A 17,665-nucleotide genomic window follows, 5' to 3' on the forward strand; every position below is an offset into this window, starting at 1 on the left:
GAGAGGGGGAGAAATGGATTGGCTCATCAGTGAAGCAGTTAGAACACACACAAAACATTGATTAAGTTCGCTGTGTTCTATAGGTGTGGCTTATGATACCCCAAAACATTTACAATAGTAACTTCAAAGATCACTGATCACAGTTCGCCATAACAGAGACAATAACAAGGAAAAATTTTGAAATATTGTGAGAATTATCAAAATGTAACACAGAGACATGAAATGATCCCATGCCATTGGAAAAATGGTGCTGATAGACTTGCTCAATGCAGAGTGGCCACACACCTTCAATTTGTAAAAACACAGGAAACATTTGACCAAAATGGGAGAGTAGAACCAATATAGCTTAACTCTCTCACATAGAAAACCAAAAACAATATCCAACAACAAGATTATCACCAGTAATATTCCAGAACTCAATTTTGAGGCTAAGACAATCCCTGGAACCACAGAGGAGTATAAAACTTCGAGCATATGTTAAGAGGAATAGACTTCTCAATGTCCCTCCCCAAACCTGCCAGGCACTGCCACAAAAAATTCCTTTTGGACTCACAGTTTCTACACAGAAGAAAGTGAGATATAGGCATACATCCAGCTTCCCCACCATCTTAGTTTCTTTTGCAAGAAAACCATTCCTGCCTCAAACCACAGGAAGCATCATGAGTGCCTATATGGAGAAAAACCTCTGAGAGCACCTAGAGACACAGAGGGGAGGCTTAATTAGCAAACACAGCCTATAAAACCCTGCGTTTTATCTCAGCCAAAGGAGAGATCAAATCAGAGTGGCTGATCAGCAGCATCATACTGTAGGAAGCATGTTCTGTGGGTCTCATGGACATGAACCTCTAGCTATGCTTCCCACACGGCTGAGGTATCATTTGGGACACCCACTTCAATCAGAGATGGGCAGAACTCCCTACACGTGGGAGAGCTGAGGCAAGCTGTGGTGTAAGGCACCATCTAGTGCCAAAAAGGAGGTATTAATTTAAGATTAAGGGGACTCAGCAGGCATATTTCTAGGAACCTCTAAGCAAACATACCCAAGAAAGAATAAAACAAGCCAGACGGCAAATACCAGAATAAATAACTAATCTTTCAATATGAAAACATAAACATACATCCACAGGAAACAGTGGCAAACAGGGAAGCATGCCCTCCCCAGATGCATAAAGCAAGGGTCCAGTGACTGATCCTAACAAGATGGCAATGTGTGAGCTCTTAGATCGAGAATTCAAACTAGAAGTTCTAAGGAAACTCAGTGAACTCCAAGATAACATCAAAAAGCATCTGAAATTTATCAGAAATATTTAACAAAGAGATTGAAATAATTTTTAAAAATCAAACAGAAATCCTGGATTTTAGAAGTACATTTGCTAAACTGAAAAATGCATTACAGGCTCTCAATAGTAAAATGTAACAGAAGAAAGAATCAGTGAGTTCAAAGAGAAGATATTTGAAAATATACAGTCAGAGGATAAAAAAAGAAAAAACAATAAAAAGGAATGAAGAACACCTACAAGGTGTAGATAAAAACCTGAAAGGAGAAAATATAAGAATTATTGGCATTCAAGAGGGACTTGAGAACAAACAAAAGATAGAAATCTTTTTCTCAAAAAACAGTAACTGAAAACTTTCCAAATACAGAGAAAAGTAAAAATATTCAGGCACAGGACGTTTAGAGATCACGAAGAAAATTCAAGCCAAACAAGACTAACCCAAGGCATTACAATATTCAAACTTTCAAAGGTCAATGACAAAGAGAGTATCCTAAAAGCAGCAAGAGAAAAGAAGCAAATAGCCTATAAGGAGCTCCAATTCATCAGCCAACAGTCATCTCAGCAGAAATATGCAGGCCAGGAGGGAGCGGGATAACATATTCAAAGTGCTGAAGAAAAAAAAAAAAAACCTGTCAGCCCAGAATACTTACCCAGCAAAGCTTTCCGTCAAACATGAAGGAAAGATAGTCTTTTTCAGACAAACAAAAGTTGAGGGAATTCATCACTAGACCAGTCTTATAAGAAATGCTAAAGGGAGTTCTTTCACTGGAAGAAAAGGACACTAACATGCAAAAAGATATCATTCGAAGGTGTCAAACTCAGTTAGAAGTACACAAACAAATTTAGAATTACTCTAATACCCTAAATGATGAGTGGATTACACATCATATATATAAATGATTAGATGGCAAATATATACACATACATATATGATTAAATGACAAATCTATCAAAATAATAATAGCAGAAACCTGTTAAGAGAAAGCAATGTAAAAAGAAATTGTGACAATAAAAAGTAAAAATGTTGAAGAGGTAGAATTAAAGGGTAAATTAAAGATTTTTTGTTGTTTTTTATTTGTTTCTTTTCTTTGTGATCAAAGTTAAGTTGTCATCTGTTTAACATAATTTGCTATATCTGTACAATGTGTTGTTTTGATATGTGTATACAATGTGGAATAATTAAATCAAGCTAATTAGCATATCCAACACGTCATTTACCTATCATTTTTATGGTGAGACATTTGAACTTTACTCTCTTATTTTGAAATATACAATATATTATTGGCTATGATCACCCTGCCATGCAATAGATCTCAAAACTTATTCCTCCTGTCTTTCTGAAACTTTGAGCCCTTTGATTATACAACCCCCCTTTCCCTTCCTCCTGACACCTCCAGCCTCTGTAACCATCATTCTACTCTCTATTTCTTTTTTTTTGTTTGAGATGGAGTCTAGCTCTGTGAGTTCAACTTTTTTAGATTCCGCATGTAAGTGAGATTATAAGGGATTTGTCCTTCTGTACCTGGTTTATTTCATTTAGCATAATGTCCTCTAGATTCATCCATGTTGTTGCAAATGACAGTATTGTTCCCCTTTTTAAGGCTGAACAGTATTCCATTGTGCATTTTTACCACATTTTCTTTATCCATTCATTTGATGAGGAACGCCTAGGTTGATTTCACATCTTGGCTATTGTGGATAATGCTATGAACATGGGAATGCAGATACCTCTTCAGCACACTGATATCAATTCCTTTGGATAGGTACCCAGAAGTGGGATACTGAATCATGTGGTAGTTTTATTTTTAGTTTTTTGAGAAATCTCTACACCATTTTACATAATGGCTGTATTAACTTACATTCCTGCCAACAGTATGCAAGGGTTCCCTTTTTTCCTCACCCTCACCAACACTTATATTTCATCTTTTTGATAAAAGCCATTCTAACAAGTATGAGATGATATCGCATTGTGGTTTCAATTTGCATTTCCCCAATGAGTAGTGATGCTGAGCATTTTTTCATGTGCCTGTTGCCCATTTTTATGCCTTCTTTTTAAAAATGTTTGTTCAGGTCCTTTGCCCATTTTAAATAAAGCTATTTATTTCCTTTCTATTGAGTTGAGTTCCTCATATATTTTGAATATTAATTAATTCTTTATTAAATGTATGATTTGCAAATATTTTCTTCCATTCTGTGGGTTGTCTCTTTGTTTTTTTTATTATTATTATACTTTAAGTTCTGGGATATATGTGCAGAATGTGCAGGTTTGTTACATAGGTATACACATGCCATGGTGGTTTGCTGCACCCATCAACCTGTCATCTACATTAGATATTTTTCCTAATGCTATCCCTCCCCTAACCCCCTACTCCCTTACAGGCCCTGGTGTGTGATGTTCCCTTCCCTGTGTCCATGTGTTCTCATTGTTCAACTCCCACTTATGAGTGAGAACATGCGGTGTTTGGTTTTCTGTTCCTGCGTTAGTTTGCTGAGAATGATGGTTTCCAATTTATTTCTTTGATGAGCAGACACTTTACAGTTTGATGCCATCCCATTTGTCTATTTTTACTTCTGTTGCCTGTGTGTTTGTGGTCATTTTGGAAAAAATAATCCTTGCCCAGACCAATGTTGTGAAGCTTCTCCTCTATGAAACCCTTATTTCTATCAGCCTCTGCATCTCTTCACCTATAAAATAGTGTGATCCAGCAAAAATGTATACCTCCTCTACCTATAAATGTTTTCTTACCTTTCCCTGGGTGGATATTTAGAATTTAAGTATTTTGTTTAATTAAGAATTAAGTATTTCTTTCATCCATTGATCTGTTGCTTCTGTATTTTGAGTTAAACAATAGCCATCTAGAGATACTTTTAGAACTCATGGGGAGGCTATTCTGGTCACAATGTGCCAAAATCTACTGGTAGAAAGAGGGTGGAGGCAGCCTGAAATGGAATGTGTGTAATTACTACACAGAAAAATGGATTCTTCCTTTTTTATTCTATAAATCTTCCTTCCTTCCTTCCTTCCTTCCTTCCTTCCTTCCTTCCTTCCTTCCTTCCTTCCACAATCCAACGTAGAATTACAGAGACCTAAAAACATATGTAAATAGCACAGCAGTGTAAGCATATCTGAGAAATCTGTACTCCGTGTTACAAAAACATGATTGATTTGGGGGGAAGTTTTAAATATGTATAAACTGGCCAGCCTTATATATAATCATTCACTTAATTGCAGGCTGAATGACACTTTTGCAAAATGAATATTAAATAATAGTTAATTTATTTATTGTATTACTTATGTATCCAGAAGGAATGGGGCAATGAGAAGAGAAAGAGCTATTTAAATGTCTCGGTGAACTGGCAAGCAGATGAGACTTGTTCATAAGCTTGGTACACTGCATAATTTGGCTGCAGCTTGGGGACGATAAAATCCCCAGTGCTTAAGATTCTAATTTTTCTCTGTGGGGTTAAACCTATAGATGCATACCATTAGCTGAAAATAAACAGAGCTTACTTTCTGGGGAAACATATATGGTATTTCTGTGTAGCTTCTATTCAATGATTTTCTAGGTAATTATCGAAGTTTTTGCTGTCAGTAATCACATTATGAAGTCAAATGACTCAGGTTTATGAAGAAATTTAACCCATCGCTACAAAGTATATCTGAACTTCTTAAAAGGGAGATGTTTAGTGTCCACTAACTTTAAACAAATGCCTACCCTATGACTCAGCAATTCTACACTCCTAGGATTATATGCAAGAGAAATGAGAATTTATGTCCATCAACAAACATAACCAAAAAAGTTCATAGCATCTTTATTCATAACAGCTCCAACTTGGAACACCCAAATGCCCATCAGAGTAGAAAGGAAACTAAAGTGTGGTATATTCATACAATGGAATACTCCACAGCAATGAAAAAGAAAACTGCTGATATATGCAGCACAAGGGATAACTCTCCCATGTATTTTGGTGAATGAAGGAAGCCAGACACAGGGTGCATGCTGTACATGATAAAGAATTAAAGATAACTGGCGGGACGTGGTGGCTCATGCCTGTAATCCTAGTACTTTGGGAGACTGAGACAGGCGGATCACCTGTGGTCGGGAGTTCGAGACCAGCCTGACCAACATGGAGAAACCCCGTCTCTACTAAAAATACAAAAATTAGCCAGGCATGGTGGTGCATAGCTGTAATCTCAGCTACTCAGGAGGCTGAGGCAGGAGAATCCCTTGAACCCGGGAGGTGGAGGTTACGGTAAGCCGAGATTGTGCCATTGCACTCCAGCCTGGGCAAAAAGAGTGAAACTCTGTCTCAAAAAAACAAAAACAAAAACAAACAACAACAACAACAAAAACTGATGGTGATGGAAATTAGAATAGCTGTTATTGTTATGGAGTGAGGGTGGGGGAGTAGGCCATTGAGAAGGAGGAGGCATGAAGGAGCCTCCTGCGGTGCTAGAAATGTCCTAGATCTTGATCTGGGTGGTTACACAGGTGTGTAACTCCTTTGTAAAACTCCTTTGAATGGTACCCTTTTGTATACTTTACACAACTTACTGTACATGTGTTATACCTCAGCAAAAAGCAATAAATAAATACATTCATTCACTTTTACAGAGGTAGACTTTTTCCCACTACCAAGTACATAGCTAGAGAAAGAACACTGGAGTCCAATGAATCTCACAGATTTTGCGTGGGGTCAGGATGAAGCTATGGATAGATGTCCATGGGTGGGAGTTAGCAGAGGCAATTGTGCTTGGCGATCCAAGCCTCTTTCCTTTTTAAAAAATGCATATTCTTTATCCTCTTTGGCCTTCTTGATCATCTGGGCTATGTCATATAGAAAAGGATGTTACCATGGCATGGGTCAGGGAGGGAGAAGGGGCAGAAAAACAAATGAGTTTCATAAGCTTAGGTGCAGATAGAACCGGGAGCACAGACAAAAAATGAATTGTGGTAAGACAGCTAGGTTTACTCCCAAGCCGACTAGATAAAGATTTGCCAGTTAAGGGAGAGAACAAGAGTTGAAGAGAAAGCAAGGAGTGAGACGATGCGGGTCCTTGAGAAAGAAGCCCTGTCCTCGTCACAAAACTCCCAGGTAGGTAGTATGACTCAAAAGCACATGTGCATTGCTTCTCAATTTCTTTTTCTGAATGCCTTGCTGATTCTATATTTCCCTTTGTCATTGATTATGAGTGTTCCCAAATGATCAACTTTGAATGTTGTTTTCCTTCCTTTAGATTATATTGAGCCAGAATCATAAGTTTATCTATTCAAATCGTGTCACAAATGAAAAAAGTAATTGTTGAATTCATACTGACATTTCCTTATAAAATTCACTTTCCAGAAAGTTGATTCAAAACTGTTTCTCCTATAGATTCTGAGTATTCTTTTTTTTTTCTTTTCTTTCTTTTTTTTTTCTTTCTTTTCTTTTCTTTTTTTTTTTTTTTTTTTTTTTTTTTTGAAATGGAGTCTTGCTCTAGCACCCAGGTTAGGGTGCAGTGGCACGATCTTGGCTCACTGCAACCTCTGCCTCCTGGGTCCAAGTCATTCTCCTGCCTCAGCGTCCCGAGTAGCTGGGACTACAGACATCCGCCACCATGCCTGGCTAATTTTTGTATTTTTAGCAGAGATGGGGTTTCACCATATTGGCTAGGCTGGTCTTGAACTCCTGACTTTGGGATCCACTCGCCTTGGCCTCCCAAAGTGCTGGGATTACAGGCATGAGTCACCATGCCCGGCCCGTATTCTTTTAAATTTTATGACTGATTGGTATTAATACTGCAAATACACACACACACACACACACATACACACACACACACATATTCTCAGCAAAAAAAAAAATTTAAAATACATATTGAGAAAATAGAAAAAAAATACTTCCTAATAATAGATATTTTCATATTGGAGAGTAAAATAAGTTTTGGCCTGCTTATCTGAGACAGTTGAGTGGGGAATTTATTCATATCTATTATGATCAATGTTCTCTGTGTTTCTCTTGTGCTGGAAGAGACTTGACTGCTTGTTCATAGCATTTTTGTCTTTTGATTTTGGTGCCATATATACGCATGACCAGAGACATGGATGGAGTTTGGTTTTCAATTAAAGACTAATTCAGGAATCCAACATGTATTGATGGCTGTGCCAGAAAGACTTTGAATTTCAAAATACTTGGTAGGTCAGCAAGCACATGGCAATTAACCTTAGACATGAGGATTTTCTGATGGACAAATTAATGCTGAAATGGTACATATTGTTATGTATCGACCCAAGACTTACCATTTTCTTGGTCACGTGTTAACATTTTAAAAATCATATTCCTCATTTCATCGACATAATGACAGTATTATAGTAACACAGAGCTTTATATTTGTCTTCTTTCTGAAACACAACCTTATTGAATTACAAATACAAATCAAGTTATCTTGCAGCTCTCAGGTACAGATATATTCCTCTGAAAGTGGGCCAAATTGAGAGAATCACTGCATTTGTGAAATCCACCATACATTCCAGATTTGATACTTCACATATCATCAAAAGGTTGTCAGAAAATCAGGAGACAGAAATTTAGAGATGGAATGTAGCATTTCTGAGTCAGTGTCAGATTTGTCGAGTCTTGGTTTCCCAGACTTTGTAGGAGGAGAAACTTAGCAGTGTGAGCGGGGAGGAATTTTTGTCTTCAAAAGGCATAGCAGTAATTTCTAGTATTACAGTTAATAGCCAGGTTGTGTTTATATTGTTTAAAGTCTCTATTTGTACGTCACCACAATATGTAAGTCTATAAAACCAAAGGAAGCACACTGTCATTGTTAGCCTTCTTCACAAAGTGTATTGAACAGTAGCTGGAAATTTGTAACTCATTGAACACAGTTAGAGTCTATATTTTTTTACTTGAATCATTCTACTCATATCCTGTCCATTAATATTCCTTCTTTTGTGGATGTAATGGGGAAAAAGTTAATGTCAAAACTGATGGAAATCTTCCATTTTTTAATTGCATGTGTGTGGATTTGTAACTTTTTTCCTCAACATCTTTTTCTGGAATGGGAAGAGCTAGAGGCATAACAGTCACTATCATGTTTTTAATTTATATTATCAAAGTTTAGAAAGGGAAACATCACCTGTTTATTTAGGCCCACTCTATAGCCTACTTATCATTGTAATTTTGTTTCTGGTTGGTGACACTTTTATTTGTATTATTTCTGATTTGCAGGCTTGAAGCCACAAAGCAAGTGACCCTCCCTCTTTCTTATTCAGTCATCCCTACATTTGCCATGGCCTAACCTGTTAAGATGGCAATTGCTCAAGAAGACTTGGATCACACTGAAGATCCTTCAGTCACATCTCAGTAATGCCAAATTAGTTCCTATTGGAGATGGTGGTTTTTAAGTTTTCATTGAGTACCATGGCACTAATGTTCAATGTACAATCTCTGTCTTTGAATATATGGAGTGTCAGTAAAATTTCAACTTCTCTGCTGTTTCCAGGAATCTGCTGGGCATACCTTTCATAGCCATGAAATAAGAAAGAAACCAAGATCTTTTGGGGTTCCCATTTCCCATTTCCTATTTGAGAAAGGATCATGTTTTGAAAAGGGTCTGGTCTTTGAAGTTGGACAGGTCAAGTTTTGAGTTGTGGCTCTGCTCTGTGACCTTGGATGAGTTAACTTCTGAATAGCAGCTTTCTCCTCTGAGAAAACACAGCAAAACAAACCTAAATACAGCAGATCTTCCTTTCCTGGGGGAAAAAAAACCAGCAGAAGCAACACAATGTTGCTGTGATGAATAAAAGCACTAAAGCTTGTAAAGTGCTAATTAATATTAGCTCATGGGAGATGCTCAACCAATGTTGATTCTAAGCTTTGCTCTCTTCACACAAGCCTTGTTTCTCTTACTCTTTTTATTACATTAATTTAATAAAGATTAGTTGAATATCTATTATGGGATTCACTCTGTGGAAGGTCATGGGGAAAATACAAAGATGAATGACACAGTCCTGTCCCTAGGAAAAACATTCTAGTATATTCTTTCTCGACTTTGGCTGTACCTTAGAATAACCAGAGAAGCTATAAAGAATGTCAGTGTCCAGGACATGCCGAAGGTCAATTATGTTGGAATCTCTGGGTGGAACCCCAGGATCAGTATTTCTTAAAGTACCCTAGGTAATTCCAATGTGCATCCAAATTGAGAATCAACATTCTAGAAATAAATCAGATGTACAGACTAGAGTTATAAAATCCAATTCTGTTTGATACAGAGGATTCAGGGCCAATGAGATGGACAGGCTAAATCATGAAGGATCTGGTACACCACCTTAAATAATTTAGCTTTATCTTAAAGATGATGTAAAAGCAATGAAAGAACATTCTGATTAAGCTTCTAGAATTATCTTTCTGGCATATATGTGAGGGTGTTGTGGTAGATGCTGCCCCACTCATATCCCCTTGGACTTTATTATTACAGACTTTCAATAAACTGCCCAATGGCCTTTTTAGGCTGAAGAAGCCCTATTCTTTCTCTGTACCATGTGCAGCAAACTAGAAGTATGGAAGAATTAAGTAACCAACACTCTGACTGCTGTAGTAGTCACCAATGACTTGCAGGGGTTGATGGATAAACATCCCACACCCCTTGGGTGAGATAATTCTAGAGTATGTGGTCTATACGGTCTCCTAGAGTTTCCAAGCAAGACTTAACTGCAGTTGCCCACAGTGCTAACTAACTTGACAATGTACCTTTATTTGGCTTCTTTCTTTCCTCTGTCTCATTTTCCTACTTCTATACTATACTATTTCTCAACATGGATACTATTGACATCTGGTGTTAGATAATACTTCATTGTGCAAGATTGACGTGGTAGGGGGTGCTGTGCTGTGCACTGAAGAATGTTTAGCAACATCCCTGGTCTCTATGCATTAGATGCCAGTATCACCACCCATCTGTCACAGTTGTAATAAACAAAAAAGCCTCCAGATATTTCCAAATGCCTCTGGGGGAATAAATTACTCCCTATCCCTCCAGGTTTAAAACCACTGCCCTACTAGTATAATGAACTATTTATCCTTGAATATTTGTCTCTAGATCTGCTTCTGGGGAACATACACCAGGGAGAGGAGTTGAAGAGGGACACACCAGGGACATGGAGATCAATTGTAGGATAATCATATCAGTCTGAGACAGAAAATATAACAGTCTGAACCTTGAGTGAAGCTGAAGTAATGGAGAGGGAGAGGTGGATTTCAGAGATTCCAAGAAGTGTAATTCATTGGGACTTGGAACCTCAGCATATATGAGAAATGAGGAAGAAAAAGAAATTTAGTATGACCTTTGTGGGGTCGTTCAATGACAGGAAATTCAGAAGCAAAACAGGATTTAAAAACAAAATCTATTCTTTTAGGGGATTTGTGGGAAGATGGAGATGTTGGATTCTATTTTGTATCTTAGTTCAGAGCCATTATTGTAATGTTAGCATTCCTCTAACTTTCCAAGAGAAAGGTCGCTTTAGATCAGTGATTCTGAATCTTGGCTGCACAATGGGATCACCTGGGAACTTTTAAAAATCTGATACTTCAGCCCCCATACTCAGAGTTTTCGACTCAATTTGTCTGGAGTGTGACCTAAGCATCAGGATATGTAAAGCTCCTGAGTGATTCCAATGTGCAGTCAATACTGAGAAATCCAAGAAAATTAAACAAAACTAGAGGAATTGTTTAGAGAGAGGACCCCCCACTTTATGCACACACACACACACACACACACACACACACAAACACTCTTCAACCTTTTCCTACTACAAATATGGCCATGCTATTAATGGTCACCCTGTAAAATGATGCTAAAGGTAATACTTAATCAAAAAGTTAAAAGTATTGAGCACCTCCTCTTTCCAGGTACTTTTCTAAGCACTTCTTATGCTTTGTATCATTTAACCCTCACAAAAACCATATGAGATAGTACTATTTTATACCCATTCTACAGATGAAGACACTGAGTCTTAAGGCCTTTGGCTTCGTAAAACCTTGTAAAGTGGTCCAGGGCTTCCTGCCTGACTCCAGAGCCCAATCTGTCAGCCACAACACTAGATGGTAAGTTTAAATTCTTCTTTTTGTCTAGGAGTCTCGGCTTATGGGGAAATTTAATATATGAATAAGTTTGGAGAATAAAATGCAGCATTTTACAATCTAAGTGACAACCAAAGCTTTTCTACAGGTCATACAAACCAGATGGATTTGACATGATCAGGCTAGAAAATGACGATCACTTTTCCAGGGCTAAAAATATGTTTCTATGCTCTCATATTCACTCCTAAGTCAGAGCTTATCTGAGAAAGACTAATGGTTTGGATGTCATTTTATAAAGCTTTATGAGATTATGTTGTTTTATTTAACTACCTTTTTGGTAGATAAATTGATGATGATAATCATTTATTTTTTTAAAGTTCACATACATTTGAGTAGGGGGATGTTAACAGCGAAAGTAACATCTACTCTGTTTCTCCTAACATGGTGGTTTCCAGGAGTTTACTCTATCCCATTATGCTTTTAAGTTTCCACTGTCTTTTGAAGTTCAATAATAAAGAGAATTATGAGAAAATAACTTTACTAACATTAGACATCTTACTTTGAAGCATATGACATGTGGCCTATTTACCTACTTCTCTTTGCTTTTTTATAGTATCTTTTTTCCAAGGAGTGTGAATATTTCAAAAATATGTATTTTGCCTTCATAATATTTCCTTGATATTAAAAATGGAAAGGCATATTAGAAGTATTTAGTATTTTCTTTTTATTGCATGGATCTTAGGAAAAAAATTACCAAGTGGCATTCATTCTTTAAGGAGTGCTGAGAATTATGATTTTTATGCTAAATTCTCTAAGCCTGGTATCAACATTTTCTTTATGATATCCATATGAGCAAGTGCTGTGTACAATGCCATCATCTGCCACATTGGTTTGTGGACAGAGACTACATAGGCCAAGGGTCCACACACTTTCTACAAAGGGCCAGATAGTAAACATTTTAGACCTTGTAGACCATACTATCTCTGCTGCAATTACTCAACAACTGTGTTACAGTGTGAAAGCAGTCACAGGCAATATATAAACAAATACGCATGATGGCATTCCAACAGAACTTTATTCACAAAAATAGGAGATAGTTCAAATTTGGCCATCAAGGCTGTAGTTTTCCAACCCCGGCATAAAATCATACAAGAAAGGCCCTAATCTTTGCTTCCAGTTCAAAGTACTAATCCCACTTTTCATTTGTGTGTGCACTTCAAAGCTGTCAGATAGCAATCTCTAAATAAGAGTGATTAGGTTGTATAAACAAACACAGCTGGGCAAATCCCATTACTGTTATCCCAAATGACTTCAACCACCTTGCCAGTCCTTGTTTTCTTGGATTCAGCCTAATCGCACAAGCTTGAGTTAGAAAGATAACCTAAGTGAAGTTTGGGCGTGGTTGCTGCCCAACAGCAATATACTTAAGATATGTAAAACAAGGAAAGCAGATGATTTTCAAGGTCCTTTCACTTCCAACACTCCAGGGTATGTCTAAGGCCATCTACTTATTCATCATAGAAAAGGATCTGTGGCCAAAAACGTGGCCTTTGAGGTGACCACACTCAGAACATAACTAAGTTCTGCTGGTCACTAATTTAATGCTAATAAAAACAATGTTTACCTTATATTGAGCATTATAAGCTGTCTTTTTTTTTCTCACATAAACCTTATGATGTCTCTGAAGTAAGATACTCTTATCCCTTTACAGGTAAGATACTCTTACCCCTCAGACCACTGAGGTTTGGTTTCCCCAAAATCACTCAACTAGTGAGTGGTGGAATTACTATTCAGACCCACGTGTTCTGAGTGTAAAACCTGTATTCTTTCTACTTGAAAAGCTCCCTCCCCACATAGTGCTCTGAGAGCAATAATAGTGTCAGCATTATGAACAAAAGTAGCTAATTGAGAATTACAAGGTGCCTGGCACTATTCTAATTTCTTTATAGGTGTGAATTCATTTATCTCTCCCACAGGCCTACCAAGTATGTCCTCTTGCCATTCCCGTTTTCTAGCTGGGAGGCACAGATAATGACCCAAATAACCAATCTCAAGGCAATTCCTAGAGTTGGAAAGCACCATTCAGTCCAAGTGGAAACAGCCTACACAGGAAACACTCCCTTTATTTTCCAGTGTCAGAAAAGAAAGAAAAACCACTGAGATCTAGAGAAGCAGTTATGTCCCAGCCTGGCTTTCATTCTAACTGCATCCCTCCTTTCTCTGCTCACCCTTTCATGTCAGTTCATTTTGTGCTGATAAATTCTACTCTCTCTGGAGTCTTCAATATGCTGTCTGGTGAATCTCACAACAAAACTATACATTTTGGAGATCTCACGTGGACAACAGAGACAGAAAATAGATCTGTCTCTCTGTCAAGACATCAGATAAACCGATTCCTTCCTTCTGCTTCTTCCTTCACATTGCTCTGCCAAAAGCCACACAACAATGGCACCAGAGGAGCTCACGTGGCGCTCTAGAGCCCAGGTATTCACAACATGCAAGGCAGATACCACAAAAGGAGAAGGGGGAAAAAGGGTTATACAAATCATCAGCCATGTCAAATAGCTTTAGCTATGAACATGGAGGTGCCTTTTCAGAATGTCTCAATAGTGAGTTTTTTGTTTGTTTTTGCCGTTGCTGTGGTAAATGATGATAACATCAAGTTTAAATCTGCTAGGATTTGAATGTATGTGTCCCTCTAAAATTCATAGTGGAACTTAAATCCTAAGCGATGGTATTAAGCGGTGGGGCCTTTTGAGAAGTGATTAAATCATAAGGATTCTACCCTTGTGAGTGGAATTGATGCCCTTATAAAAGAGTCTTCAGAGAGCTGTCTGGTGTTTCCATCTCTTCTGCCATATGAGGACACAGCAACATTCCAAGAACCATCTTGGAATCAGAGAGAAGCCCTCACCAGACACTAAATCTGCCAGTGCCTTGATTTCTGACTTCCCAGCCTCCAAAACTGTGGAAATAAATTTCTATTATGTATTGATAAATAACCTAATCTAAGATATTTATTATAGTAGCCATGAATGAACTAAGACAAAATCTAATCCCTGCCATGAAAGAAACTAAGTGTCCTGTGTACCCTCTCTCAGAAAGGGGATTTGAGGGGACAAAAGTTACCCATCCTCTCTTCTCAAATTTTCTACTGCCCACCCTTCTTGCATTCATTCTGATGATCTTTCCATGTCTGGGTATTACAGTTGCAAAACTTGGAATTGCCTGATTAACTGGGACTGCTTGTTGTGAACTAATGGATAATTAGACTTAAATGGCAGTTGTGGGTTAGGTACCATCCCCACAACATAGCTACCAGGTTACAATACCAATCAGATAAAATGCTGCTTCGCAAACAGGTGTTTTAATTTTCTTAACTTTTACCTTTAAATAATTTTATACTTAGAGAAGAATTCCCAAAATACTATAGAGTTTCTCTCAGTATAGAATAGTATAGAAACCTTCGTTCAGTTTCCTCTAATGACTACATTTGCATAGCCATAGTATACTTATCAAAACCAGGAAATTAGCGTTAATACAAAACTATTAACTAACTGTATTAGTCCATTTTCATGTAGCTGGTAAAGACATGTCTGAGACTGGGAAGAAAAAGAAGTTTAATTGGACTCACAGTTCCACATGGCTGGGGAGGCCTCAGAATCATGGCCAGAGGTGAAAAGCACTTCTTACATGGTGGCGGCAAGAGGAAATGAGGAAGATCCAAAAGCCGAAGCCTCTGATAAAACCATCAGATTTCATGAGACTTATTCACTACCATAAGAAAAGCATGCGGGAAACTTCCCCCATGATTCAAATTATCTCCCACCAGGTCCCTCCCATAGCATGTGGGAATTATGGGGGTAGAATTCAAGATGATATTTGGGTGGGGAAACAGAGCCAAACCATATCATTCTGCCCCTGTCCCCTCCAAATCTCATGTCCTCACATTTCAAAACCAATCATGCCTTCCCAACAGTCTCCCAAAGTCTTAACTCATTTCCGCATTAACTCAAAAGTCCATAGTCCAAACTATTATCTGAGACAAGGCAAGTTCCTTCCACCTATGAGCCTGTAAAATCAAAAGCAAGTTAGTTACTTCCTAGATGCAATGGGGATACAGGCATTGGATAAATACAGCCATTCCAAATGGGAGAAATTGGACAAAACAAAGGGGCTACTGGCCCCACGCAAGTCCAAAATCCAGCAGGGCAGTCATATCTTAAAGCTCCAAATTGATCTCCTTTGAGGCTATGTCTTGCATCTGGGTCACAGTGATGCAAAAGGTGGGTTCCCATGGTCTTGGGCAGCTCCACCCCTGTGGCTTTGCAGCATCTCTCCCAGCTGCTTTCATGGGCTGGCGTTTAGTGTCTGTGGCTTTTCCAGGTGCACTGTGCAAGCTGTCGGTGGACCTACCATTCTGGGGTCTGGAGGACGGTGGCCCTCTTCTTATAGCTCCACTAGGTGGTGCCCCAGTAGGGACTCTGTGTGGGGGCTCCCACCCCACATTTCCCTTCCACACTGCCCTAGCAGAGGTTCTCCATTGGCGCCCTGCCCCTGCAGCAAACTTCTGCCTGGGCATCCAGGCATTTCCATACATCTTCTGAAATCTAGGCAGAGGTTCCCAAGCCTCAATTCTTGACTTCTGTGCTCTTACAGGCTCAACACCATGTGGAAGGTGCCAAGGCTTGAGGCTTGCACCCTCTGAAGCCACAACCCGAGTTCTATGTTGGCCCCTTTTTGCCAAAGCTGGAGCAGCTGGGATGCAGGGCTCCAAGTCCCTAGGTTGCACACAGCATGGGGAACCTGGGCCTTGCCCATAAAACCATTTTCTCCTAGGCCTCCAGGCCTGTGATGGGAGGGGCTGCCCTGTCAGAGGTGAAGATCTCTGACATGCCCTGGAAACATTTTTCCCATTGTCTTGGGGATTAACATTTGGCTCTTCGTTACTTATGCAAATTTCTGCAGACAGCTCCAATTTCTCCTCAGAAAATGGGATTTTCTTTTCTATTGCATTATCAGGCTGCAAATTTTCCAAACTCTTTTGCTGTTTCCCTTTTAAAACTGAAAGCTTTTAATAGCATCCAAGTCACCTCTTCAATGCTTTGCTGCTTAGAAATTTCTTCCACCAAATACCCTAAATAACCTTTCTCAAGTTCAAAGTTCCACAAATCTCTAGGGCTGGTGCAAAATGCCACCAGTCTCTTTGCTAAAACATAACAAGAGTCACCTTTGCTCCAGTTCCCAACAAGTTCCTCATCTCCATCTGAGACCACCTCAGCCTGGACCTTATTGTCCATATCCCTATTAGGCTTTTGGTCAAAGCCATTCAACAAGTCTCTAGTAAGTTCCAAACTTTCCCACATTTTCCTGTCTTTTTCTGAGCCCTCCAAACTGTTCCAACCTCTGCCTGTTACCCAGTTCCAACATCACTTCCACATTTTTTGGTATATTTTCAGCAACGCCCCACTCTACTGGTATCAATTTACTGTATTAGTTCATTTTTACACTGCTGGTAAAGACATACCCCAGACTGGGAAGAAAAAGAGGGTTTAATTAGACTTACAGTTCCACATGGCTGGGGAGGCCTCAGAATCATGGCAAGAGGCAAAAGGCACTTCTTACATGGCAGCGGCAAGAGGAAATGAGGAAGATGCAAAAGCAGAAACCCCTGATAAAACCATCCAATCTCATGAGACGTATTCACTACCATGAGAACAGCATGGGGGAAACTGCCCCTGTAATTCAAATTATCTCCCACTGGGTCCCTCCTACAACACGTGGGAATTATGGGAGTACAATTCAAGATGCAATTTGGGTGGGGACACAGAGCCATACCATATTACTAACCTACAGGTCTTTTGTGACCATCTCCAGTTTCCCCACTAATGTTCTTTTCCTGTTCCTGGTTCCCACATTAAATTTAGGTTTTTTCTCTTGAATCTCTGCCAATCTGTGATACAGGGAGGTTAAATGGCATGCCAAAGGCTATACAGTTATTAGTAGAACTGAGGTTTTTGAACCCAGAGGTATCTTTATGAAAACCACATTTTTAATCTTTATACTGCTGTCCTGGGTTTCCTTTTGGACATCAACTGGACTATACATAATTTAAAAATAAATGTCTAATTTTTGTGACTTTGAGAGTTAAAAAATTTATTTGTTTTAGCAGGTACCATTATATTAACTAATGTATGGGGCCTCTCTGGGTCAGTATAGTAATATAGAGTTATACTACTATGTTAATTATATAGTATGGAGTTAGCCCAAGACTATGCTATACCTAACAAAAGAAAGCAATATAAGTGTACCCGTCCTTTAATTTA

General features: G+C 38.7%; 1 pseudogene; it reads left to right on the forward strand.

The window, feature by feature from the left end:
- The first annotated feature begins 6,326 nt into the window (after window positions 1-6,326).
- The window catches only part of LOC103232889 (translationally-controlled tumor protein-like), a 115,815-nt pseudogene continuing 104,476 nt past the window's right edge, over window positions 6,327-17,665 (forward strand).

Source organism: Chlorocebus sabaeus, chromosome X, assembly GCF_047675955.1.
Source record: "Chlorocebus sabaeus isolate Y175 chromosome X, mChlSab1.0.hap1, whole genome shotgun sequence".
NCBI classification, from domain to species: Eukaryota; Metazoa; Chordata; class Mammalia; order Primates; family Cercopithecidae; genus Chlorocebus; species Chlorocebus sabaeus.